Consider the following 25,727-nt stretch of genomic DNA (forward strand, 5'->3'; position numbering starts at 1 on the left):
CTGTCTTGAATCTGTGAAACCAAAAACCGCAGGCTAAGGAAGACTGCACATAAATAGTTAAAACACTCTGAGGCCTCAGCCTCATCATGACCGGGTCACCTTCTTCTAAAGAGAAAGCAAACAACAACCACAACAAAGTCTTGTTTAAGTCTCTGCGATGTGGGCTTCTCGTCCTGTGCAGCTGGGTGAAGATCCCATCCCACCCCACTCTCAGGAACACCTCCTCTGACCGATGTGGGCACTCTTCTCCCTTCCTCTCTTTACTTTTAAGTTTGCTTACAGGCTATTTCTTGAATTTTTCAGTTTTAGACACTGTCCACTTCCTTCTTTGACAATGCAGATTTAGATCTTTCACACCTCTCCTTGCCTTGGCCCCCATCCTGTCCCCCAATTATAGTCCATCAGAGTGTGAGTGAGGCCATCCAATGTCTACAGATTGATGGCCTCACTCATGCTCTTCCCGCAAAGCCAGGGACTGCTCCAAGATTATCTGCTTCTACTTCTTTTCTTTTCTTTCATGGTTAACAATAGCCTTCATTTATTTCATAATTTTTGTTTTGTTTTGTTTTGTTTTGTTTTGTTTTGTTTTGTTTTGTTTTGTTAGTGTATCTGGACATTCCATTGCATGTGCTATCAAATCATCAATCCTATGAGTCTCTCTCTCTCTCTCTTTTTTTTCCTAAAAAGTGTCTTCCAGGTCCTCAGTCTTCCTGACATAGCTTGGACAGTGTCTTCCAGGTCCTCAGTCTTCCTGACACAGCTTGGACAGTGTCTTCCAGGTCCTCAGTTTTCCTGACATAGCTTGGACAGTGTCTTCCAGGTCCTCAGTCTTCCTGACATAGCTTGGACAGATTTCTCTCTAGGTCTAGAGCAGTTCCTTGAGTGACCTGACTCAGTGCCCTCATTATCAGGATCCCATACCTTTCTCTTTCTTGATTTGCTTCCTTCTCTTCCACTAGCTTCTTGAGAAAAGAATCATCAGGTCAATATCCTGAGCCTTTCATGCTGGACAGTGTTTATGCTTCGTACTCACACTAGATTAGTAGTTCATCTGGGTTGAAAAATTTAGATAATAATCCTTCAAGCATCAAATGTTGCTTTTGAGAAACACAATGACATCCGAATTCTTGTCACTTTATATGTGATTTCTTTCTCTTTGCTCATTTCCTCCTCTTCTCTGGATGCTGATGAGATCATTTCTTCCCTGGGCCTAAAATTTTAAAACAATGTGAGCCTTTTATGCATTGATACTCAAGGAGCCCTTTTAATTTGAAAAAGAATGCCATCAGTATTTGGAAAAACCTCTTACTTGATTTCTTTGACTATGCCCCCCTCCCCCATTTCCTGTTTTATTTTTTCTAAAAATCTAAGTATTGACTTTGTAAGCCTTTCTGGGTTGATTCACCCAGACTCTTTCACCCGTTTATCATTTATGTCTATCCTCTAATGGATTCTATGTCCTTTAGCTTCCAACCCATACATTTTCTTATTGACTCTGAGCATTTCAACTTCTAAAAGTTCTAGTTATCAGATTACTGTTACCTCATGACATCTAGTTCTTATCTATCTCTATAGGCATATTGTTAACTTTATTCTCTCAGTGTGATTTTGCCTCTGCATTTGGTTTCTCACTTTTTTTCCCCTCTCTTGCAAGTTTTCCTTAAATGTCTCTAGATCCTTGATTATCTGTTATCTTTAACAGTGAGGCACTAAAATAATAGAGTAAGGCTCTGAGGGCATGGGTGAGTCTTATAAACTGGGGATGAGGAGCTTCTCTTGTGGAGCTGGGTATGAAACTATCCACTTTATTGAAGATACTCTAAATTTAAGGGTAAGTTATTTCATGGGGCACCAGGGTGGCTCAGTCAGTTAAGTGACTGACTCTTGATCTCAGCTCACATCTTGATCTCAGGGTCATGAGTTCTTAATCCATCTCATTCTGTGCACACTATGGGTAATGTTTACTTCCTTTCTTTTATTTTTTTTTTTGACAGTAAATATTTTATTTTTTCTTATACATTCATCCAAACACAGCCTTTTTTTTTCTTTTTTTTAGAAAGCATAAAAGCATGGACATTGATGGCATTCTTATAAAGAAAACCTAAGTAATAAGTAAGCTGTAAATCAACAATAATAAAACAAAGGCTTAAAGGACAGTATGTGAAAAGATTTACAGGTAGATTCAGGGCTCTTAATTTCAGAAAATAATAATTCAAGTCATATCAACACAAGTTAAAAAGAAGCTTCTAATTTTCCAAATACCTCGATACAAAATTTTTTAACTAAATGTTATAGAACTTTTGTGAGAATATAAGTATAGTCATAAGAAACATGATGTTCCAAGTAATCTTAGGCAGCTCACTGTGACTTCTTAAAATCAGCTGTAATCAACACAATTCCAGTGGTATTTCTTCTTAAAATTTCAATTTAGAGCATACACATAATAGTCATAAGTTACACACCTTACACTCATGTTGATCTAATTAGAAAAGCTTCTACCTTTAGGACTGTTAAAAAAAAAAAAGCGTTGGGGCGCCTGGGTGGCGCAGTCGTTAAGCGTCTGCCTTTGGCTCAGGGCGTGATCCCGGCGTTCTGGGATCGAGCCCCACATCGGGGTCCTCCGCTAGGAGCCTGCTTCTTCCTCTCCCACTCCCCCTGCTTGTGTTCCCTCTCTCGCTGGCTGTCTCTGTCAAATAAATAAATAAAATCTTAAAAAAAAAAAAAAAAGCGTTAATAGGGGTGCCCGGCTGGCTCAGTGGGTGGAGCATGTGACTCTTGATTTCAGGGTGTAGGTTCAAGCCCTATGTTGGGTATAGAGATGACTTCACAAGAAAGCTTTTTAAAAAAGTATAAAGACATGGGATTGGTTTAAATTTCACTTTACAGGTAAGAGAAAATTAGAATTTGGCATGAGAACACTTTTCAAATGTTTTACCCACACTCCCAGTCATGGTAGGCCAATGGTATCCTGTGGGATGTGTGTACATAAACATGTGTGTGTGTAGACCCACTGACATCCACGAACCAGCTCGTACTACCCAGCCCCACAAGGTGCTGTCTGACATGGCCCACTCCCTGGGTCTGCAGAAATTTTCATTTTGCTCCTCATGATTCAGTTGGTGCGTTTCATTGGGGGCATTGATACTATTTTACAACAAAAATGGTATCTTAAAGGACTCGTAGGCAACCAAGTTTAAGTTAAAACATAAAATAGAGCAGATCAAAAAAGGTCCTCCTCCACAGACTATGTTTACTATTCCAGGACTGAAAACTGAGTTGTGTGATTTGGTTCCTGAAACAGCTCTTGTTTTGAGGTGATACAGATTAATCATGCAGCCCATTAAAACTAATAGGAACTAAGCAAATTCATTCAGGCCTGATGGATTAAGTCTGTATTTTGCCTGCTTCAGGAAGGTGAATTTCTTTTTTTATTATTAGTGTTATTATTAACATATAATGTATTATTTGTTTCAGAGGTACAGAGGTCTGTGATCCAACAGTCTACACAACACACAGCGCTCACCACAACACACACCCTCTGCAATGTCCATCACCCAGCCACCCCATCCCCCCACCCTGCACTCCAGCAACCCTCAGTTTGTTTCCTGACATTAAGAGTCTCTTATGGTTTGTCTCCCTCTCTGGTTTCTTCTTGTTTCATTTTTTCCTCTCTTCCCCTATGATCCTCTGCCTTGTTTCTCAAATTCCACATATCAGTGAGATGATATGATAATTGTCTTTCTCTGATTGACTTATTTCGCTTAGCATAACACCCTCTAGTTCCATCCACGTTGTTGCAAATGGTGAGATTTCATTTTTTTAATGGCTGAGTAATATTCCATTGTGTGTGTGTGTGTGTATCACACCTTTTTTTATTATGATATGTTAGTCACCATACAGTACATCATTAGCCTTTGATATATCACATCTTCTTTATCCACTCATCTGTTGATGGACAACTGGGCTCTTTCCATAGTTTGGCTATTGTGGACATTGCTGCTATAAACATTGGGGTACAGGTGCCCCTTCAGATCACTACATTTGTATCATTGGGGTAAAAGCAATCGCTGGGTCATATGGTAGCTCTGTTTCCAACTTTTTGAGGAACTTCCATACTGTTTTTCAGGGTGGCTGCACCAGCTTGCATTACCATCAACAGTGTAGGAGGGTTCCCCTTTCTCCACATCCTCCCCAACATCTCAGTTTGTTTCCTGACTTGTTAATTTTAGCCATTCTGGCTGGTGTGAGGTGGTATCTCATTGTGATTTTGATCTGTATTTCCCTGATGCCAAGGGATGTTGAGCTCTTTTTCATGTGTCTGTTGTCCATTTGGATGTCTTCTTTGCAGAAATGTCTGTTCATGTCTTCTGCCCAAATCTATAAAGAGCTTATCAAACTCAAAACCCAAGGAACAAATAATCCAATCAAGGAAGGTGAATTTCTTGACATGAGACAAATGCAAAATTCCTTTGTCACAGCCATCAAGGCTGGCTGACAAGAGTTCGGGTGAAAGAGTTAAGCTCTGCAGCAGGACAGACGCTTGCTGGCCACACATCTTCCCTGAGTGCAGCACACGGCAGTAATCTAAGGGAGAAGAATCCAAACACAGTGGAAATCACCCACCATGACATAAAAAAATGACTTTTGAATTAAATGTTTTACTAAACCCAAGAGTAACTGGCAAAAGGCACAGGGTAGAAAATCTAGTCAGACGTTTGAAGGCTCCCATCCTCTCAAATATCTGTGGATACACAGATTCACACTGATTGTTTAAATATAAAAAATAACAGTGATGCCACAGGCATTGGGAAGTACTCAGAGCTTAAGTCTTCCAAAAGCTGGGCAATGTGTCCACACAATAGCCAAACTATGGAAAGAGCCCAGATGTCCATCAACAGATGAATGGACAAAGAAGAGGTGGTGTGTGTGTGTGTGTGTATAGAATATATATGGAATATATATATATAGAACATATACATATGTGGAATATTATGCACCATCAAAAATGAAATCTTAACATTTGCAATGACGTGGAAGGAACTAGAAGGTTTTATGCTAAGTGAATAAGTCAATCAAAGAAATATAATTATCATATGATCTCATTCATATGTGGAATTTAAGAAACAAAACAGAGGATCATAGGAGAGAGGAAAAATGAAACAAGATGAAACCAGAAAGAGACAAACTATAAGACACTCTTAATCATAGGAAACAAACAGGGTTGCTGGAGGGGAGGGGGTGAGGGGACAGGGTAACTGGGTGACAGGCATTAAGGACAGCACATGACATTATGAGCACTAGGTGTTATATAAGACTGATGAATCACAGACCTGTACCCCTGAAACAAATAATACATTTTATGTTGATTAATTGAATTTAAATTTAAAAAAGAAATTGTTTTTAAAAGCCGGCAATGTAAAGTTCTACTATAATGAATCAGGGTCACAATTCTAACTTAAATTTAATCCTCATGTTTTATATATTATTCTTTCGCATGCAATGCAGGGTGTGCAAATTAAGCTATTTCAGTAAATATTAGAAATGTTAATTATTGGGGCTTCTGGCTGGCTCAGTCGGAAAAGCATGTGATTCTTCATTTCAGGGTCCTGAGTTCAAACCCCACACTGCGTGGAGATGATGTAAATAAATAAATAAATAAACAAACAAACTTTTTAAAAAGAAATTTTTTTGTACTTACATTTTATTTTTTTTAATATTTTTATTATATTAGTCACCATACAGTACATCCCTAGTTTTTGATGTAAAGTTCCATGATTCATTACTTGCATGTAACACCCAGTGCACCATGCAATATGTGCCCTCCTTAATATCCATCACCGGTCTATCCCATTCCCCCACCCCCTCCCCTCTGAAGCCCTCAGTTTGTTTCTCATAGTCCATAGTCTCTCATGCTTCATTCCCCCTTCTGATTACCCCCCTTTCTTCTTCCCTTTCTTCTCCTACTGATCTTCCTAGTTCTTATGTTCCAGAGATGAGAGAAATCATATGATAATTGTCTTTCTCTGCTTGACTTATTTCGCTTAGCATTATCTCTTCCAGTCCCATCCATGTTGCAGCAAAAGTTGAGAAATCGTTCTTTTTGATGGCTGAGTAATATTCCATTGTATATATGGACCACAACTTCTTAATCCAGTCATTGTTGAAGGGCATCTCGGCTCATTCCACGATTTAGCTATTGTGGACATTGCTGCTATGAACATTGGGATGCATAAGGCCCTTCTCTTCACTACATCTGTATCTTTGGGGTAAATACCCAGTAGTGCAATGGCTGGATCATAGGGTAGCTCAATTTTTAACTTTTTAAGGGACCTCCACACTGTTTTCCAGAGTGGCTGTACCAACTTGCATTCCCACCAACAATGTAGGAGGGATCCCCTTTCTCCACATCCTCTCCAACAATTGTTGTTTCTTGCCTTCTCTATTTTTGCCATTCTAACTGGCGTAAGGTGGTATCCCAGTGTGGTTTTGATTTGAATTTCCCTGATGGCTAATGATTTTGAACATTTTTTCATGTGTCTGTTAGCCATTTGTATGTCTTCATTGGAAAAGTGTCTGTTCATATCTTCTGTCCATTTTTTTATTTGTTTATTTGTTTCTTGTGTATTGAATTTCAGAAGTTCTTTGTAGATCTTGGATACCAGTCTTAAAAAGACTGCAAATATAAAGTAAAATTAGCTAATAATGCAATACAGTAAAAACATGCACTAACCAGAACTTCTTCCCCATGAATATTTCTTGCCCTTTTTCTTGTAACCTTCTTGATACTTAAATATAATTTTTCATTCCACTGGCGAAATTATGGAAAAAGCAAATTATTACATAGCTGCAAGATACTAAGTACTTTCGTGGTAAGAGTTTAGATGAGTCAAGTTGCAAAAAATTGAAATTAGGAGTGGAAATACACTGCAAATTGACCTTCATGAATGTAGCTATCTGAATTACAAACAATAACAAAGTATACAAGCCTAATAACCTTCTGCAGCTGACATGCGCTCACAGGACATGCCAACAGTTTCTCCCTTCCCAGCAGCCACTGTTCTTCAGCTGTCAAACCCTGGATGTCTGCCCAAGACCAAGTGCATGTCAGCTTTAGTCAGAAATTCTATTTCATCCCATGTTCAGTCAACAAAGCTTTATTTACTCTCCTCATGAAATTCAGGAAACAATTTGATGTGAGGTGGGGCTGCCAGTAATAAACCATGTCTTGCATCCCACTGCCGGCAGACAGGACCCGTGCAGCCTTTTATACCAACCCACAAGCCGCCAGTGATGCTTCCATAAGCCCACGTTCTTACAGAGTTTCCTTCCCGCCGTGGCCAGAAGCACGCCAGCAGTCAAACCACTTACGATCAACAGTGATGGTGAAGTCTTCTTTCTGGATCCAGTGAATCATAAAAGTCCATAAGCAACTTGGCTTTTATCTCAAGACACTCCTGAAGCCATCTTCTCACATACACGTGTCCTCCGCACACTAGGTAGTAGCTTCTTCTGCCCCATAACATTGTTATACAGAGTGAAAATTTAAATATACAGAAATAGGGGCACCTGGGTGGCTTAGTCAGTGAAGCATCTGCCTTTGGGTCAGGTCATGATCCCACGGTCCTGGGATCGAGCCCCACGTTGGGCTCCCTGCTCAGCAGGGAAGGCTGCTTCTCCCTCTCCCACTCCCCCTGCTTGTGTTCCCTCTCTCACTGCCTTTCTCTCTCTGCCAAATAAATAAAATCTTTAAAATAAATAAATAAACAAACAAATAGAAATACTGGGAATGTACAAAAGAGGATTATTTTCATAATCTTGGATTGGTAAATACTTTTAAATTACAACACAAACCCAAAATTCATACAATACTGGTAACCATGTTTTCATGTCAATAAAAAAGACAAAAGTAGAAAATACTATCAGCAACAGTCACTTTTTCCTTTTTTTTTTCTAAGAAGGCTCTACACCCAGTGTGGGGCCTGAATTTATAACCCTGAAATCAAGAGTAGATCACTCTATCAACTAAGCCAGCAGATGCCCCAAGAATCACTTTTTAAATATATAAAATGTTCTTTCAGATCAACCCAATAAGAATTAACATTCCCATAGGAAATAAAACAAAGAGTTTTTAAACATGCAGTTCACAGGAAAGACAAATACACAAATGCCTTATAAAAGTATTTTTAAATATGCTCAAAGAATTAGAAATTAAAAAAAGAAATTATCTCTTTATATTTCAGAAAAGACTACAATATTTGGTAAAACATGGTGCTGGTGAGAATATGGGGAAATCACCGCCAGTGGATGTTTGAGACTGTCGATTTCCATTACTGTTCTCGGGAAAGGCATATTCAATCACACACATTTCTGGAAAGAGCTATAAGAACTGGTCAACAGTGTTTGCCTCTGGACAGAAAACCAGGGGAAATTTGGAAATGAGAAATCTGAATGCTTCCCACTGTATTCCTTTTGTAGCATCTTAATTATTTAACCATGGGCAGGCATGCACACATAAAAGCAGAACTTTCTAATATTTACATACAGTAAACATTAGAAACACTAAAAGAGATCGGTAGGAGAAGGAAGGGAAGAATGAAGGGGGGTAAACAGAAGTGGGGATGAACCATAAGAGACTATGGACTCTGGGAAACAGCAGGGGAGGGGGTGGGGGACTCAGATAGGCTGGTGATGGGTATTGCATGGAGCACTGGGTGTTATATGCAAACAAGGAATCATGAAACATTACATCAAAAACTAATGATGTACTGTATGGCGACTAACATAACATAATAAAAAATTTAAGAAAAACACTAAAAGAAAAAATTAGTCATTCTACCTCTAGAGGAAAATGGATAAGTTTAGCAGTAATAGAAGACACACAGGAAACAATGAATTGGCTTAAAAAATTACACATTTTAAATGTCTGGATAACACAGGAGGAAGGATGGATACCACCCTGAGGGACGGAGAGTGTGTTCCCCAACCACCGCCCCCGCTACCAGGCAGCAGCCCAGCCAATGAGAAACATCAAACTCACGGTTTCCTCCAGTGCACTTTTAGTTCAAACAGCCCTCCCAATGCACCCCTTCACTCCCTAAAAAAGCCTGCCTCTCCTTTGCTCCCTGGACTTGTCTACAGTTTTGCTGAAGCTGGTTTGGCCCAGACTGCAATTCTCTTTTACTACCAAAGAAACCCATCTTTTGCCAGTAAATGTCTGCAAAAAAATGTATGTGTAAGGCAAACAAAATTTTTGAAAGAAATTCAGTTATATGAATCAGAAGCTTTATAATAATGTTACCCCCAAAATGGATGGGGAAGCTTGAAAATTCATGGATGCACATCTGTTGGGTTTTGTTTTGTTTTGTTTGTTTGTTTGTTTTTGGGTTTTGTTGTTGTTGTTAACATATAGTATAATAGTAGTTTCAGGAGTAGAATTCAGTTGCCACACCTGGTGCTCATCACAAGTGCCCTCTTTGATCCCCAACGCCCATCTAACCCGTCCTCCCACCCACCTCCCTCCATCAACCCTCAGTTTGTTCTCTATAGTCAAGAGTCTCTCTTATGGTTTCCTTCCTCTCTCTTTTTCTTTTCTTTCCCCCTTCCCCTATGTTCACCTGTTTTGTTTCTTAAATTCCACATATGATTGAAATCATATGGTATTTGTTTTTTTCTCACTGACTTACTCCACTTAGCATAATACTCTAGTTCCATTCAAGTCTTTGCAAATGGCAAGATTTCATTCTTTCTGATGGCTGAGTAATATTCCATTATATGTACACCACATCTTCTTTATCCTTTCATCTGTCGATGGACATCTGGGCTCTCTCCAAAGTTGGGATATGGTTGGTCATGCTGTTATGAACCTCGGGATGCTTGTGCCCTTTCAATTCTGTATTTTTATATCCTAAGGATAAATACCCAATAGTGCAATTGCTAGGTTATAGGGTAGCTCTACTTTCAACTTTTTGAGGAACCCCCACACTGTTTTCCAGAGTGGCAGCACCAGTTTGCATTCAAACCCAACAGTGGAGGAGGTTCCCCTTGCCAACAGCTGCTGTTTCCTGACTTGTTGATTTTAGCCATTCTGATTGCTGTGAGGTTGTATCTCATTGTAGTTTTGATTTGTGTTTCCCTGATGGTGATGCTGAGCATCTTTTCATGTGTCTGTTGGCCATCTGGATGTCTTCTTTGGAAAAATGCCTGTTCATGTCTTCTGTCCATTTTTTAACTGGATTATTTGTTTTATGATGTTGAGTTTGGTAAGTTCTTCATAGGTTTTGGACACTAGCCCTTTATCTGATAAGTCCTTTGCAAATATCCTCTCCCATTCCACAGGCTTCCTTTTAGTTTTGTTGACTGCTTCCTTTGCCATGCAGAAGCTTTGTATCTTGATGAAGTCCCAATAGTTCATTTTTGCTTTTGCTTCTCTTGCCTTTGGAGACATGTCTAGCAAGAAGTGGCTATGGCCAAGGTCAAAGAGGTTACTTTGATGGATATTGATGGATTCCTGTTTCACACTGAGGTCTTCCATCCATTTTAAGTCTATTTTTGTGAATGGTGTGAGGAAATGGTCCAGTTTCATTCTTCTGCATGTGTCTGTCCAATTTTCCCAACACCATTTGTTAAAGAAACTGTCTTTTTCCATTGGATGGATATTCTTTTTTGATTTGTTGAAGATTAGTTGACTGTAGAGTTGAGGGTCCTTTTCTGGGTTCTCTATTCTGTTCCATTGATCTGTGTGTCTGGTTTTGTCCCGGTACCATGCTGTATTTATCACTACAGCTTTGTAATACAGCTTGAAGTCCAGAATTGTGATGCCTCCAGCTTTGCTTTTCTTTTTCAAGATTGCTTTTAGGATTGTTCTAGGTCTGTGAAAAATGGTGGTATTTTGATAAGGATTGCATTGAATGTGTAAATTGCTTTGGGTTGGTATTCCTAAAGGAAAGTGAGTGATGGAAATCCCAACGGGGGTTATAGAGTTTATTTGCAATAAATGTTATTCTACAGTTTAAATAAAACATGATATACCCAAACCATGGAATTCTCCACAGCTGCTAAAAAGAATGAAGTAGTTTATACTCTAATAAACAGGTTATTTTAAAATCTGAGGTAGGGTCCTATGGATCCACCAAAATGAAGTAACTCCATCCCAAGTCCTCCTTTGCACAACTGAAGAATCCTGTATACAACATAACAAAAAAGCATAGGAAGTCTCTGAAAGTTCTAAAGAAGAAGGTGGACTGCCTTGGGATATCATGACCATGGGACGGTAAAGCCCCTGGGTTTCTTTATTGCCTCCCTTACATCCTGGATAGAGCAGTAAAGAATCCTCTGATGGAGTTCAGGACGCTCTGTCCCCAAATATGGTACATTGGTATAATGGAATATTTCAGGATGAAGGAATTAAGAAATGGCAGGTGTAGGAAAGACTTTCTGACCTTCCCCTGAAGCATGTATAAAACCCTCAATTCTCTGCTATTCCTGAATAAATCCATTTTGCTGGTAAAATAACTGGCAGTTTTATCTTATACCCTTTTTTTGTCCTATCATATCTTTCCATGACTTCCCACTCTTCATCAAACCTATTATAAAAATATTCAGACTTAACTGCTTCTTCATATCTTTATTCCCTCATGAAGGTTCCCATGTCATATAAAACTAATATTAAATAAATCTGTAAGCTTTTCTCTTGTTAATGTCTTTTGTTACTGGGGTTCCAACTGAGAACATAAAAGGGTAGAGAAAAGGATTCCCCCACATCTCTGACCCAGAACCACCAACAGCCAAGCAAAAAAAAAAAATTGCAAGAACAGTGTTGTGCCCTGGGGCACCTGGGTGACTCAGTTGGTTAAGAGGCTGCCTTTGGCTTAGGTCATGATCTCAGGGTCCTAAGATCGAGCCCCGCATCAGGCTCCCTGCCAAGCAGGGAGCCTGCTTTTCTCTCTCTCTCTCTCTCTCTCTCTCTCTCCCCCTCTCTCTCACTCATTCCCCCAGCTCCTGCTCAATCTGTCTCTCTATCAAATGAATGAATAAATAAATAAATAAATAAATAAATAAATAAATAAAAACTGCCCTTAGTCAAAGCACAGGAAAAGGGTGACTGAAAAACAGAAATTTGGGAGAGCAATACCCACTCAAATAGCACTAGAAAACACACTCACCCCTATCCCTCCGCACTCCAAGGTTCCAGTAGGGCCAAAAGGGGGTCGGTCTTTCACCCGACCTACCACCCCATCCTACTCAGATTCCACAGCTATCTACAGTCATTCCAAACACAATGAGAGAGGTAGGTTGAAAAGCTAAAGTGGGGGGGGGGGAAGATACAGTATACAAAAATTAATACTTTTTTTAAAAAATCCCAAACAAGAAAATGCAAAAATGGGTAAAGCTGAAAGAAGAAATATGGAGATGTACAATTGCAGTTGGGACTTCAAATCTTAGTAATCCAAAGAATAGATAGCAATTCAGCAAGGTCATAAAAGAACTGAGCACCGAATTAACCAACTGTCTCGGACTGACATATATAGAACACTCCACCCAAAAACAGCAAAACACATATTTTTTTTCAAGGGGTCATGGAACATTGGAACATTTATCAAAGTAGACTTTGTCTTGGACCATTAAAAAAAATCTCAGTAAATTTAAAAGAATTTAAATCACACAGAGCAAATTCCCTTACAATAATGGGTTAACACTAGAAATCAGTAACAGCAGGACAACAGCGAAATCTCCGAGCCCTTTCCCGGTGTTTCATGAACCCAGGTGTAGACAAGCACCACTAGATGAGAAAAATCATGGCCGCATGCAGGCAAGCTCTGGGCACCCACAATCCATGCTAATAGGTAAGCCGGGAACACTGATAAATGCCCTTTGAACAGAGCAAAACCCCAAGAAGAAGGGTCAAATAGGAAAATATAGTAAGCCACACATTAACTATTGAAAAGTGAGTTTCTTATTGGTAACCTGAGAATAAAGCAGGTTAGGTATTGAATAGGTCTTTTTTTTTTTTAATGATAAATTGCAGACAAATAGGAAATGCCATCTAATAGACAAAAATCACAAAAGGTGCTGAAACTATTAAAATACATGAAAGTAAAGTCTGAGTTGTACAATTTTAGGACAAATGCGATTGAGCATTGGGCAAACTGGTGTTAGGTGAACTGGCTTTGGGGCAACTGGCCTGCTTCCAACAGCAGGGGTACTAGCGAGGGACTCCTGCCTTAAACTATACTTCCCCAAGCTTGTCAGCTCACATACGTCTAGGATTGTCTTTTCAGATAGCAGATCCTTTTGTCCCAGGTGAAAAATGCAAAGGCTCAAATGCACATAACATAAACAGGTGCTGGTAAAAAGAAGCACAGAGTTTTGTATTTAGAAAAAGAATCAGGGTGGATGGAGGGAGTAGCTTGAAGGCCCCAACATCATGTGGCCTATGGTCAGCCTTTATGAGAGGGAAGGGGAGGCCTCAGGGCTGCAGGAGGATGCACAGCGAATAATCATGGAAGAGATGGGGAGGGAAAGAAAGGTGCCTGTCTGTTCCCAGTGCAGGATGCAAGCAAGCATTCTCACCTCCATGATGCAGGACATCAGAAGCCTCAGACTAGACCAGAGCTCACTCTCCCTCCGTTGGTGGACACTTGGGCTGTTTCCAGTCTTGGCTGAAGTGAGGAATGCTGCATGGAAGTTAAGATATCTCTTTGATATCCTGTTTTCATTTCCTTTGGATATATACCCAGAAGTGGGATAGCAGGATGATATGGTAACTCTGTTCTTTTCTTTCATGCTTAAAAGATGGCCATGATGTTTAATGTGGAGCTGGGACACTAAGCCACATGGACCAACAGACTTCAGTTTATTCCAACCCTGAATTATGTAAATGTCCAGTAATACATGAATTCATTGGAATGAAAATTTCTCTAAAAATATGGACGGCTTCACAGATTTGCGTGTCATCCTTGCATGGGAGCCATGCTAATCTTCTCTGCGTTGTTCCAATTTTAGGATATGTGCTGCTGAAGCGAGCACATGGCCATACTATTTTTAAGTTTTTGAGGAACCTTCATTCTATTTTCCAAAGTCATTGAAATAATTTACATTTCCACCAACAGCACCCAAGGATTATGGTCAACAGTACTGTATTACATATTTGAAAGCAGATCTTAAATATTCTCACCAGAAAAGATGGTAATTATGTGCTCTGATGGAGGCGTTAGCTAAGGCTATGGCAGTCACCATTCTGCAACATATAAATGTATCCAATCAACCACTGGTACTCCTTAAACTTACACAGTGTTACACGTAAGTATGGAGATATAAACATATATAATTCTCCACACACACACACAATTGTTTAAGCACAGGCCCAAACTGATGTGGGAAACAAAGGCAGGAGAATAATTATTAAATTTCCTAACAGCCTACAGCCCACTGACAAGTCCTTGAAACAGGCAGAGTGACATTGCTCTAGGGACTGACCTGCCTCCGTGTTAATATTTTGCTGAGGGCAAAAGGCAATCTTAGCCCGACCCCCCAGGATCCTGTAAGTCTAGTTTAACATATAAAGATTCCTTTGGAAACTGCCTTTATCTCTAACCCCCAAGATACATGTTGGCAATCATCTCCCGGCGTATGGCCCACTGATACACATCGAAAGGTCTCGTGACTGAGGGTTTATTAGAAGGTAATAAATGACCCTTTCCCAACAACAATTAGCCCCCTCAAGGTCCTGGAAACCTTGCTTCCAAAATTCCTTACAGACTGATGCTATCCCTAACCCCCTCCCAGCTTGAAAGTACATAATGGGCCACTCCTCATGACCCCCGCGCAGCTCTTTCTGCCTACGGTCCAGTCCAGTGCTTTAATAAAATCACCTTTTTCACCAAAGATGCCTCAAGAATTCTTTCTCAGCCATCGGCTTCACACCCTAATGTCTTTTCTATATCATTACTCCTGGCAGCACAGCATTCTCATAATTTTTTTTCATATTTCTGCAAGTCTTTGTGCAAAGCACAGTATTATTGAAAGTATTTCTAAGTATGGTAAGAGATTAAAAAAAAAAAAAAAAAAGACCAGCCTTTCGGGTAATGTTGAACGGTGACAGAAATCTCACCTTGACCAGAATTCACTCAGGTTCCTTTGAGCCCGTTCTTGAGGAGACCCCGAAACTGGCCTTTATCCTGCCTTCCACCGGCCTCACCAGCTTCAGGGAGAATCCTGCCAAGGCCTCCGCAGCCCCTGGACATCCGTCAGGTTTCTCGCCCCCAGCCTGGAAGGCTCAGCCCCCCTGGGCCTTTAGCAAGAATCCTGTTAGGTGGGTTTCAGGAGACCTCTCAGCCACTGACACCCTCCCCGTTATGGGGGCTGTGAATCCCCAGCTGTGTCTACTGTATTTCAGGTGGAGCGGGATCTCTGTGTTCCTGCAAGACCTCTGCTAACAATAGTCCTATGAAGACTTTCCACTCTAACAAGTGTCAGAATGATTCTTTTTTTCTTTACAACTGTTGCTCAAGTTCCTACTTGTATAAAACGCCCCAGTTCAGCTAGAGTCCCAGAGTGAGATTACTGTGCTCAGAAACAGGACTTTAAATTCTGTGCTGGGCGGAGAGCCCCATCACTGTCTTTTTGTGTGCCTAGGAAGAAAATAGCATGGCGCTGGACCTTGACTAAGTGTGAATGCGTTTATTCCAGGTAACATTACAGTGAAAACACACCCGTTTTTGTAACTCTGCTTTGTCATTTCTTCTCCTTCTTCTCCTTTTTTAAATGCACTGGGATTCCCAAATCACAAAAAGAGGGGAAAGAAAAAAAAGTGGAAGTGGCCTGACTCTGCTGTCGCAATACTTCTCCTGCCCACATTCCGGGCACTTCTCCTTTCCAGACTCTGAGCGCAGACGCATCCTAGCTGGGGGAATCTCAGCAGGCCTGGCCTGGCTTCCATCTGTCTCTGAATCCCTCTGTCTCTCCCTCCCAGGACTCTAAGCAAACCCAGCTGGTGGCCCACCTGCAGCCCCGACAGCTGCTCCAGTTTAATTAGGGGGGTGGGGGGGTGCCCCCTAGCTTCGCCTGCTGCTCTCTGCTGCCCTCTACTGCTCACGTCTGTCAGTGGCAGTCCTCCCACCCTCACCCCGAAATGGAGATGAAGAAAAACAAGGACGGGGAGCATGCACAGGCCTGGAAAAGGAGAAGGTTCCTCATGGAGGAAAGAGCGCACGAGGCCTTGGAGCAGTCAGCACGGAGAAAGGACGGCGTGACGGTGGAAAATACTGTTTGTCTGGATGAACGTGCACGTCGCTGTTTGCAGGGGTGGGCGAGGACAGAAGGGGGAGTGAGTCTAGCATACAGTGATTATTGGAAGTTTTGTGAGAAAACCGCCCTGTGGTTGCAAAAGCAGCCAGTCCTGAAATCTGAATCCAAGTCTCCCACCCAGCTACCTTCCCCGAGAGCGCCCCTGTTTCCAGAAGGGAAGGGATGTGACTACTCCTCCAGGCAGCCAGTCCAGTGACCCTGCTGGACCCAGCTCCCTTCCCTGAGCCTGCCTGCGCCCAGAGCCTCCTTTGCTGGGAACTTGGACCAAAGTCTCTGTGTGTGCCCTCCTGAGCACCTGCAGAGCTCCTGACGTCTCCACACCCTCTCCAGGCTGTGACCATCCCCTTGTGCCCTTTCCTGGGCTCCTCTATGCTCCCAGATCTGGAGTCCTGTTCAAATCAAATTCCTGGCTCTGAACCCCTGAGCCACGCACTGCAGAGTCCCCAACCGGGTGGGGCCCACCCATCCTTGCACCCTCGCCTCCCCTCACCTCCTCTTCCCACATCATCGACACACTGACACAAGAAAGGCTCCTGCAAGCCTCCAACTGTTCAGAAATGAAGAGACATTGGAAACATCCCATCTAATGCTCTCCCTTTAACTGAGATCGGCAAGGTTGGAGAGGTTGGCTTGCTCAGTGTTTAAAAGTCTAGACCACCAGTTCTGCACATATCTGGTCTCAAGGACCCTTTAGACTCCCCAAAATGGGAACCCCAGGGGGCCTTCACATCTATCAATACTTATGGTGTCATAAATTAAAAGGGAGAAAAATGTTAAGTAATTATTAATTTGGTTTTGTTTTTAAATAATGATAAACACATGAACCTAAGTAACACAGTTTTCATAAAAATAACTGTTTCCCAAAACAAACAGAAGTCTCCTAAGAGGAGTAAGATTGTCTTATGTTTGGCACATCTCCTGAACGACTGACTGAGTGGAACACAGTGAATTCTCACAACTGCTTCTGCATTCTGTCCGTTGCAATCTCATCGTGAAGCCTGCTGAAATTCCATTGCAGCCTTGTGAGAGGGAGAAAGAGATGTCTCAATACTATGATGAAAACAGTGTGAACCTCGCCGATCCCCTGACAGGCTGCCAGGGCTCCGCAGGGTTCCCCAACTACATTTTAAGAACTGCAGGTAGACATCTGGAGTGTCTCCTGAATCTCTGTCTGCTGCCTTGACATCCTCTGACGCTATCATGCATTACATCACCTCTTACCTATTAAAAAAAATCAATATTTTTGTTAGAGCTTTATAGAAAAATCTGGAGAATCTGTTAAGGATGACTGGACTGAAAAGAGAAGTTGCATGAGTCACCTCAAAAAGATGGCTGGCTTTCTCTTCACAGAAACTGAAGGAGAATTAGGAAGACGGGCTCCAGCGTTGCTGTGGGCGGTGAACACAAATGGTCAGTGCGAGCACATTCCCACTGCTTGGCTCTGCACGTGGGAGCTGCTCTCTGGGCACTGAACCGTCTTTCCCACGGAAACTCCGTGGTGATGCACTCCACGGGCAGAAACACTCCTGCTGTCTTCCTTTCGAATTCAGCGGTGCTTAGTGGTCCAGGTCGTGCAGCTGGGGCCAACCAGGGAGTGGAGGATGTTTTGTGTTCACTCCATTAGTCGGGAGCCCACAAAAGTTGCTGCAGGGAGGAGAGCCTCCGTCTGGGGACCCACAGAATGAAGAGGGGGCGCTGCAAGTCCGGGTGCTGCTTGTGCCCCTCTGCCCCTCCCTGACTCAGCTCCATCAGCTCTGCGTTGCTCCATTCTCCTGCCTGAGCTCTCTGCTCCGGGACTCGAGGAGGGTGCTCTTTTCTTCCAGTTTTAATCCCATATGAGGAATATAGACACAAAATTGCTAAGCACCCACAAAGCCCTGGATCTGGTAGCATATCAAAAGTCAAAAAAAAAAAAAGGGCAGGGGGAGTGGAGAGAGACTTTCCAGTGTTAAGAAACTGGTGAACCTTGTGCAGTGTTGGTGGAATTGTAAGTTAGTACACCCACTAGGGAAAACAGGAGGGAAGTTCCTCAAAAAATTAAAAATAGAGCTACCATATGAGCTAGAAATTCCACTGCTGAGTATATATCAAAAGGAAATGAAATTCATGCTGAAGATGTCTGTATCACCATGTTCAGTGCAGCATTATTCACGGCAGCCAGGGCGTGGAAACAACCTACGTGTCCATCAACAGACGAGTGGATAAAGTGGTATCTCTCTCTTTCTCTCTCTCTTATAGAGATAGATGATAGATAGATAGATAGATAGATAGATAGACAGACAGATGTTTAGGCATTATAAAAAAGGGAAATGCTGTCATTTGCAACAACGTGGACCTTGAGGGCATTATACTAAGTGAAATAAGTCAGGCAGAAAAAGATTAGTACTGTACAATCTCACTTTTATGGGCAATAAAAAAAAATTTAAAAAAAAAAAACGTGCAGAAGGAGATCCGAGCTGTACCTACCAGAGGCAGGGGCTGGGGGTGCGGGAGAACCAGAAGAAGGTGGGCCAAGGTACGAATGTCCAGCTCCCCATTACACAATAAATAAGTATGAGTGATGGGACGTACATCTGATGACTAGAGTTAACACAGCTGGATGGTATGCTCGTGGTTGCTAACAGAGTAAATTGTAAAAGTTCTCATCACAAAGACAAAAAACCTTGTGTTTTCTGTTTTGTACTTCTGTGCGATGACGAATGGTCAGTGACCTCATCTTGGCAGTCCCTTGGGCTCTGCAAGCCATGACGCTGCACGCCCTACACTCACACAGGGCTGTGTGTCAGCGACGCCTCAGCAACCGTGGAAAGGACAGGAACTGGTCACTGCCGCTCACTACAGTAATGGGACAAAAGCACAAAAATAACCACATGGGCCTGTGAACGCTCATGATACACTGAACAAAATTCAGCATCTTGACTGTTTTATTGATCTATTCCTGATTTTTTTTTTAAGATTTTATTTATTTATTTGACACAGAGAGAGACAGCCAGCGAGAGGGAACACAAGCAGGGGGAGTGGGAGAGGAAGAAACAGGCTTCCAGTGGAGGAGCCTGATCTAGGGATCGATCCCAGAATGCTGGGATCACGCCCTGAGCCGAACGCAGATGCTTAATGACTGAGCCACCCAGGCGCCCCTATTGCTGATTTTTAAACACTCCTTAAAGTAGCAGCCGCAGGACCGAGCACACACCGTATGACAAGCCTCGCTATCACCACTGCTATGGATGGGGTTGATCCAATCCGGTCCTGACGTGCGCCAAGGTCACCTTGTTCAGAAACAACGCTGGCTGCCGAGGTAGTGAGTTAAGACGAGCTGTACTTGAGTAGGGTGGACCCTTAGTCCTTAGACTAAGGGGGAGGACCACATGAGGGCCCAGACACGTGGAGAGGTAAGCGACCACGCAGCCAGAGAGCGGAGGGACGCCCCTGCAGGCCCACGGGCACCAGGGGTTGCCGGCCAGCACCGGACTCTAGAAGAAGCAAAGAAGGGCTCTGTCCGGGGTGTCCACGCCTTGATTTCCGATGTCTGGCCTCCGCAACAGACAGACAGTACATTGCTGTTCAGTCGTGTAGCTTGTGGCGCTCTGTCATGGGGGTCCTAGCCAACCAATGCTACCCCCAACAGTCAGCCTCATGCAGAGTGTAAAAACCCAAGTACGGGGGCGCCTGGGTGGCACAGCGGTTAAGCGTCTGCCTTCGGCTCAGGGCGTGATCCTGGCGATCTGGGATCGAGCCCCACATCAGGCTCTTCTGCTATGAGCCTGCTTCTTCCTCTCCCACTTCCCCTGCTTGTGTTCCCTCTCTCGCTGGCTGTCTCTATCTCTGTCGAATAAATAAATAAAAAAAAAAAAAAAAAAAAAAACCCAAGTACGGTCCTCATGTCACGTGGGAGCAGGACAAGTCTACTTGTGATTATTTTTAACCCTATTCCAGAGGTAGCAACCTGCACAGTCAGGTAAGAGAAAAATGAGCAGGGGAGGGGTATGTGGGAATGGGATAGGCTGGTGATGGGTAGTAAGGAGGGCACGTATTGCATGATGGACTGGGTGTTATATGCAACTAATGAATCATCGAACTTTACATCAAAAACCAGGGATGTACTGTATGGTGACTAACATAATAAAAAATATTTTTAAAAAGAGAGAGAGAAAATGAGCAGTATAAAGACTAAACAGGAACAGCGAGCTGTCCTTCTTTCCAGACCATGTGATGGTTTCCTGAGGAAATCGAACTTCCTTGCCAGAGAATTAACTCAGAAATTGTTAAACACTAGGAAAGTTAAAACTTGCCGCTGAACACAGAACTGCAGAAATCAGTACATTTCATGTATAAAAACAAATTAAAGGTAAAAAGGAAGAAATTATATTTATAACAGCAAACAAAAAGAACAAATACCAGATAAGTGAATTGTACTTAAGATGTGTGCACAGGACACCCGGGTGGCTCAGTCGGTTAGGTGGCCAACTTCTGGTTTGGGCTCAGGTCGTGGTCTCACGCGAGGTGAGATCGAGCCCCCATCCTCTCTGGTCTCCGCGGTCAGCCAGGAGTCCGCTTGAGCTTCTCCCTCTCCCTCTGCCCCTCCCCCTCCTCTTGTGCATGCTCTCTGTCTCTCTAAAATAAATAAATGTATTAAAATAAAAATTGATTAAAATAAATAAAAACTTTAAAAAGAAATGTGCAAGCATTTTGTATCTTCATGTGTATGTTCATTTCAGTTTTACTTATGATGGTGAAAAAGAACTGGACACACCCTAAAATTCCAATAAAAGGTGAATGGCTAAAATTTATGGCACATCTAAGTTATAAAACGTTTGTAGCTCTTAAAACTCAGACTAAGTGTACAGGGAAATGCTTATTTTGTACCATTAAGGAAAGCATTTATATTAACTAGCATAAACTCAACTACTTGAAAAGCTATACAAGACATTAGAGGAATGTTTGCCAATATTGTATAAAAATGACCTCTGGGGAATACATTTTTAATAACGAATTTCTTCTGTTCTTTTGTCCTTTTCTATACTTTCCAACTTGTCTAAAATGAGCATATGTTATTTTTTAAATATAACGCTAAGAGGAAAAAAAAGGAAAGAAACGCGCAAGGACTATATGAAGAGACGCTATGGGGTCTAGGGCGCATCAGAACAGGTGAGCCACGCCTCCGGGAGCAGGGCTCCGCAGCCTCCAGCTGCCGCTCCTCCCAAGTCCGTCTACAGAGTCAATACTCAATAGGTTGTGTGCGGGGAGAGGTGGGGGCCACACAGGGTATTACGAGCAACGAGAAAACGCTGCAAAGAAAGAATCAAGAGGAAAGATTAACCTGTCTGGATGCTACAACGTTCTACAAAGCAGAGCTGGCGTGGAGGTGGGAGGTGCACGTCTCTGTCCTCGGCAGGCCCGGCGTTTTGTGCACACGTAGGCCGGGGTGCCCCATGTGGCTTCTGTTTGTGTCCGGCGTTCCTGCGAGAGGTCGATGTCCTTGGTTCCAGCGTGGTCATCTCTGGCTATTAGTGCCCAGAGGTGCTTCAGAGCAAGGAGCGCTCACACTCCTCCTCACACACGCTTCCTCCCCCGTGTAGCGCTCCGCGGGCGAGGGGAGGGTGGGCACGGGCGGCGAGGCCAGAGGGCGGTATCTGATATAACTGTGCGACCACAGGAAGACAGCCCTCTCTCTCCAAGCTGCGCTCCCAGGCAGCTCCCTTGCAGCCTTGCAAAGGCCGAGCCCACCGACGTCCCTCCCAGCTGAGCACCCCCCACCTCCATGTGCTGAACATCCCGGCCACCCACCAATCTGCTGCGGGGTCTCCAAGGCTCCACACACCCGTGTGTGCCTGAGAAAAGGCTCAAGGCCCTGGAAGGTCAAGAGATTACCGACCACGAACAGCTTACTCGGAGCGCCTTAGCAGCTCCTGAAATCAACGGGACCCACGGCGAGGAGTCAGGGCAGTGCGTACCCCTGCGCTTGCGCTCGGGTGGGAACTCACTCACACACAGTACGCGGCTTCACCAGCCCGGCGGAGGCACTCCCGCTCTCTGGGATTTCCTGCCTTCCTGTGTGGAACGGAAGACGGTCTAGACTTCGTGATGTCCCCCAGCTGTCTGAACATACAAGCTTTCACACCGCCTCCTCTGTGTTATGGACCCACCGCTTTCCTCCCAATTCCTATGTTGAAGTCCCAATCCCCAGGACCTCCGAATGTGACCATACTTGGAGATAGGGTCTTTGATTTTTTGTTTTTTAGGTTTTTTTGGTGTGGGGAATATCATAATTGTTTTTTATTATGTTCAGTTAGCTAGCATATAGTACATCATTGGTTTCTGATGTACTACTCAATGATTCATTAGTTACATATAACACCCAGTGCTCGTCACCACAGGTGCCCTCATCAATACCCATCAGCTGGTTAACCCGTCCCCCCACCCACCTCCCACCTGTGATCCTCAGTTTGTTTCCCAGGGTCCAGAGTCTCTCATGGTTTGTCTCCCTCTCTGATTTACCCCATTCGGTTTTCCCTCCCTTCCCCTGTGGTCCTCCGCACTATTCCTTATATTCCAAATATGAGTGAAACCATATGATAATTGTCTTTCTCTGCTTGACTTATTTCACTTAACCTAATATCCTCCAGTCCCGTCCATGTCGATGCAAATGGTGGGTATTCATCCTTTCTGATGGCTGAGTAATATTCCATTGTATATATGGACCACATCTTCATCCACTCATCTGTTGAAGGGCATCTCGGCTCCTTCCACAGTGTGGCTATTGTGGACACAGCTGCTATGAACATTGGGGTGCGTGTGCCCCTTCTTTTTACTACATCTGTATCTTTGTGGTAAATACCCAGTAGTGCAATTGCTGGGTCATAGGGTAGCTCTATTTTTAACGTCTTGAGGAACCTCCATAATGTTTTCCAGAGTGGCTATATCAGCTTGCAGTCCGACCAACAGTGTAAGAAGGTTCCCCTTGGCGATAGGGTGTTTGGAGAGGTAATTACAGTTAAATTAGGTTATTTGAATTGGCCCTGATCCAATATGATTGACGTCCTTATATGAAGAGATTAGGGTACCCACACATACAGAGGGACGGCCGTGTGAGCCCAAAATGGTTATCAGCAAGCCAAGGAGAGAGGCCTCAGGAGAAGCCCTGCCCAGACTCTGATCTCAGACTTCAGCCTCCACAACAGTGAAAACACAAACTTCTATCATTATGTTACGGCCACCCCAGCAAATTCATACACACCACCCCCTGTGCCTTCTTCCCACACCACCCACGTGACCACAATGGGGGTGCAGGGCACTAGGAGCGGATAGTACTGGCATTTCAGGAGGAATGTGTATCTTGAGGCAGAACCTGGCTCCTCAGGTGACCCTGCCCAGCCCTCGGGAAGCTGGCAACACTCACCCCACCACCTAGTACGCATGCTGGGTGCCCATGTGGACGTGTGGGACGCACACGCAGGACAAGGCCAGGCTTGACGATCTGGCTGGTGAGCTCACAGAGGAGCCACGCTGATGGTCCCATATGCGATCATAGCCCCGCCAGTTCCCCATGGCCCTCATCCCACACCCCAAATATCCTGACCAGAGAGCAAGGTGTGGGGTGCCTCACAACAGAGAGCCCGACCTACCCTGCAGCTAAGCAGGTCCCTGTGTTGTGCTCCACTCCCAGCGGAAGGCCCCACACTGCACAACCCAGGAAGTGCTGACACGGCCTCACCACAGCCTCCTTGCACAGACAGACCTCACCGTGGCCTCACGGATAGCATGTCACAGGCTCACCGTGGCCTCACCGGCAGCGTGTGACTGGCTCAGCGTGGCCTCACCGGCAGCGTGTGACTGGCTCAGCATGGCCTCACGGAAGCGTGTCACAGGCTCACCGTGGCCTCAAGGAAGCGTGTCACAGGCTCACAGTGGCCTCACGGAAGCGTGTCACAGGCTCAGCGTGGCCTCACGGAAGCGTGTCACAGGCTCAGCGTGGCCTCACGGAAGCGTGTCACAGGCTCAGCGTGGCCTCACGGACAGCGTGTCACAGGCTCAGCGTGGCCTCACGGACAGCGTGTCACAGGCTCAGCGTGGCCTCACGGACAGCGTGTCACAGGCTCAGCGTGGCCTCACGGATAGCGTGTCACAGGCTCAGCGTGGCCTCACCGGCAGCGTGTGACTGGCTCAGCGTGGCCTCACGGAAGCGTGTGACTGGCTCAGCATGCTCTCACGGAAGCGTGTCACAGGATCAGCGTGGCCTCACAGAAGCGTGTCACAGGCTCAGCGTGGCCTCACGGAAGCGTGTCACAGGCTCAGCGTGGCCTCATGGACAGCGTGTCACAGGTTCACCGTGGCCTCACGGAAGCGTGTCACAGGCCCACCGTGGCCTCACGGAAGCGTGTCACAGGCTCAGCGTGGCCTCATGGACAGCGTGTCACAGGTTCACTGTGGCCTCACGGAAGCGTGTCACAGGCTCAGCGTGGCCTCACAGACAGCATGTCAGAGGCTCACCAGGAACGTGTCACAGGCTCAGTGTGGTGGCGATCACAAGGTTTCTGGTCAAGACTCGGAGGAGCTGTGTGCAAGCCTGCTACGGACTGAATTCACAGGCTGGAGCTCTAATCTGGTGTGAGGGTATTAGGAGCTGTGCCTCTGGGACATGATCCATGTTAGATGAGGTCACAACATGGAGCCTCACGCCGGAGTCAGCGTCCTCAGAGGAACAGGAAGACAGATCTTTCCCGGTGTCTTCGTGAGCACAGAGGAGGCCGTGGGAGCATGCCGCAGGATCACAGCCCACTCCGGCAGACATCAGAACCAAACAACCTCGATGGCCCCCTGATCACAGACCCAGAACCACGACGTCTAATCTCTGCTGTGGAACCTGCCAGGGCTGTGGCCCCTACAGCAGCCCAAGGTCACCGATTCAAGCTCACCTGTGGCTCCGGCCAGCCTGGTGGAACCACAGCCCTGCAAGCCCCCCACCCCCACCCCGCAGCGCTAGAGCTTTCACCTCCATCACAAACACACTCACGGCGGCTGGCCGCCCACTCTTCTGGAATGACCCAGAGGCAGCCAGGCGCGGAAGAGCCTGCCATCTCAGCAGGTCAGACGGTCTTGTCTCCCCAGTTTCTCCACTTTCCTTTACTCCCATCCGTTAGAGCACATCTGCATCCACATCGCACACGACTGCTGCCGTCTCTGCCTCTTCCAGAACGCAGCACCGAGGTCTGCAAACACAAGTGCGGGGTCAGCATGCACTGAGGTACATGCATTAGTTTAAAAGGACGCAAGTTTGGGGCGCCTGGGTGGCTCCCTCGGAAGAGCAGGCAACTCTTGATCTCAGAATCGTGAGTAAGCCCCATGTTGGATGTAGAGATTACTAAAAAATAAAGAAAGGAGTAAACTTTCAAAAAAATAAAAAATGAGGGGTATCTGTGTGG

The 25,727-nt window shown here is 44.4% G+C and overlaps 1 long non-coding RNA gene and 1 other non-coding gene across 2 annotated transcripts; both read right to left on the reverse strand.

Annotated features, from left to right (window-relative positions):
• Positions 1–591: 591 nt before the first annotated feature.
• Positions 592–16,778, reverse strand: LOC121100786. Its single transcript, XR_005832613.1, has 3 exons — positions 15,110–16,778; positions 13,570–13,673; positions 592–1,210 (listed from the first exon to the last, which is right to left on the reverse strand). It is a non-coding gene; the product is annotated as an uncharacterized LOC121100786 (long non-coding RNA).
• On the reverse strand, positions 13,919–14,025 carry LOC121100883. Its single transcript, XR_005832665.1, has one exon. It is a non-coding gene; the product is annotated as a U6 spliceosomal RNA (small nuclear RNA).
• Positions 16,779–25,727: the final 8,949 nt, after the last annotated feature.

Source organism: Ursus maritimus, unplaced genomic scaffold (assembly GCF_017311325.1).
Source record: "Ursus maritimus isolate PB19 unplaced genomic scaffold, ASM1731132v1 scaffold_5, whole genome shotgun sequence".
NCBI lineage: Eukaryota > Metazoa > Chordata > Mammalia > Carnivora > Ursidae > Ursus > Ursus maritimus.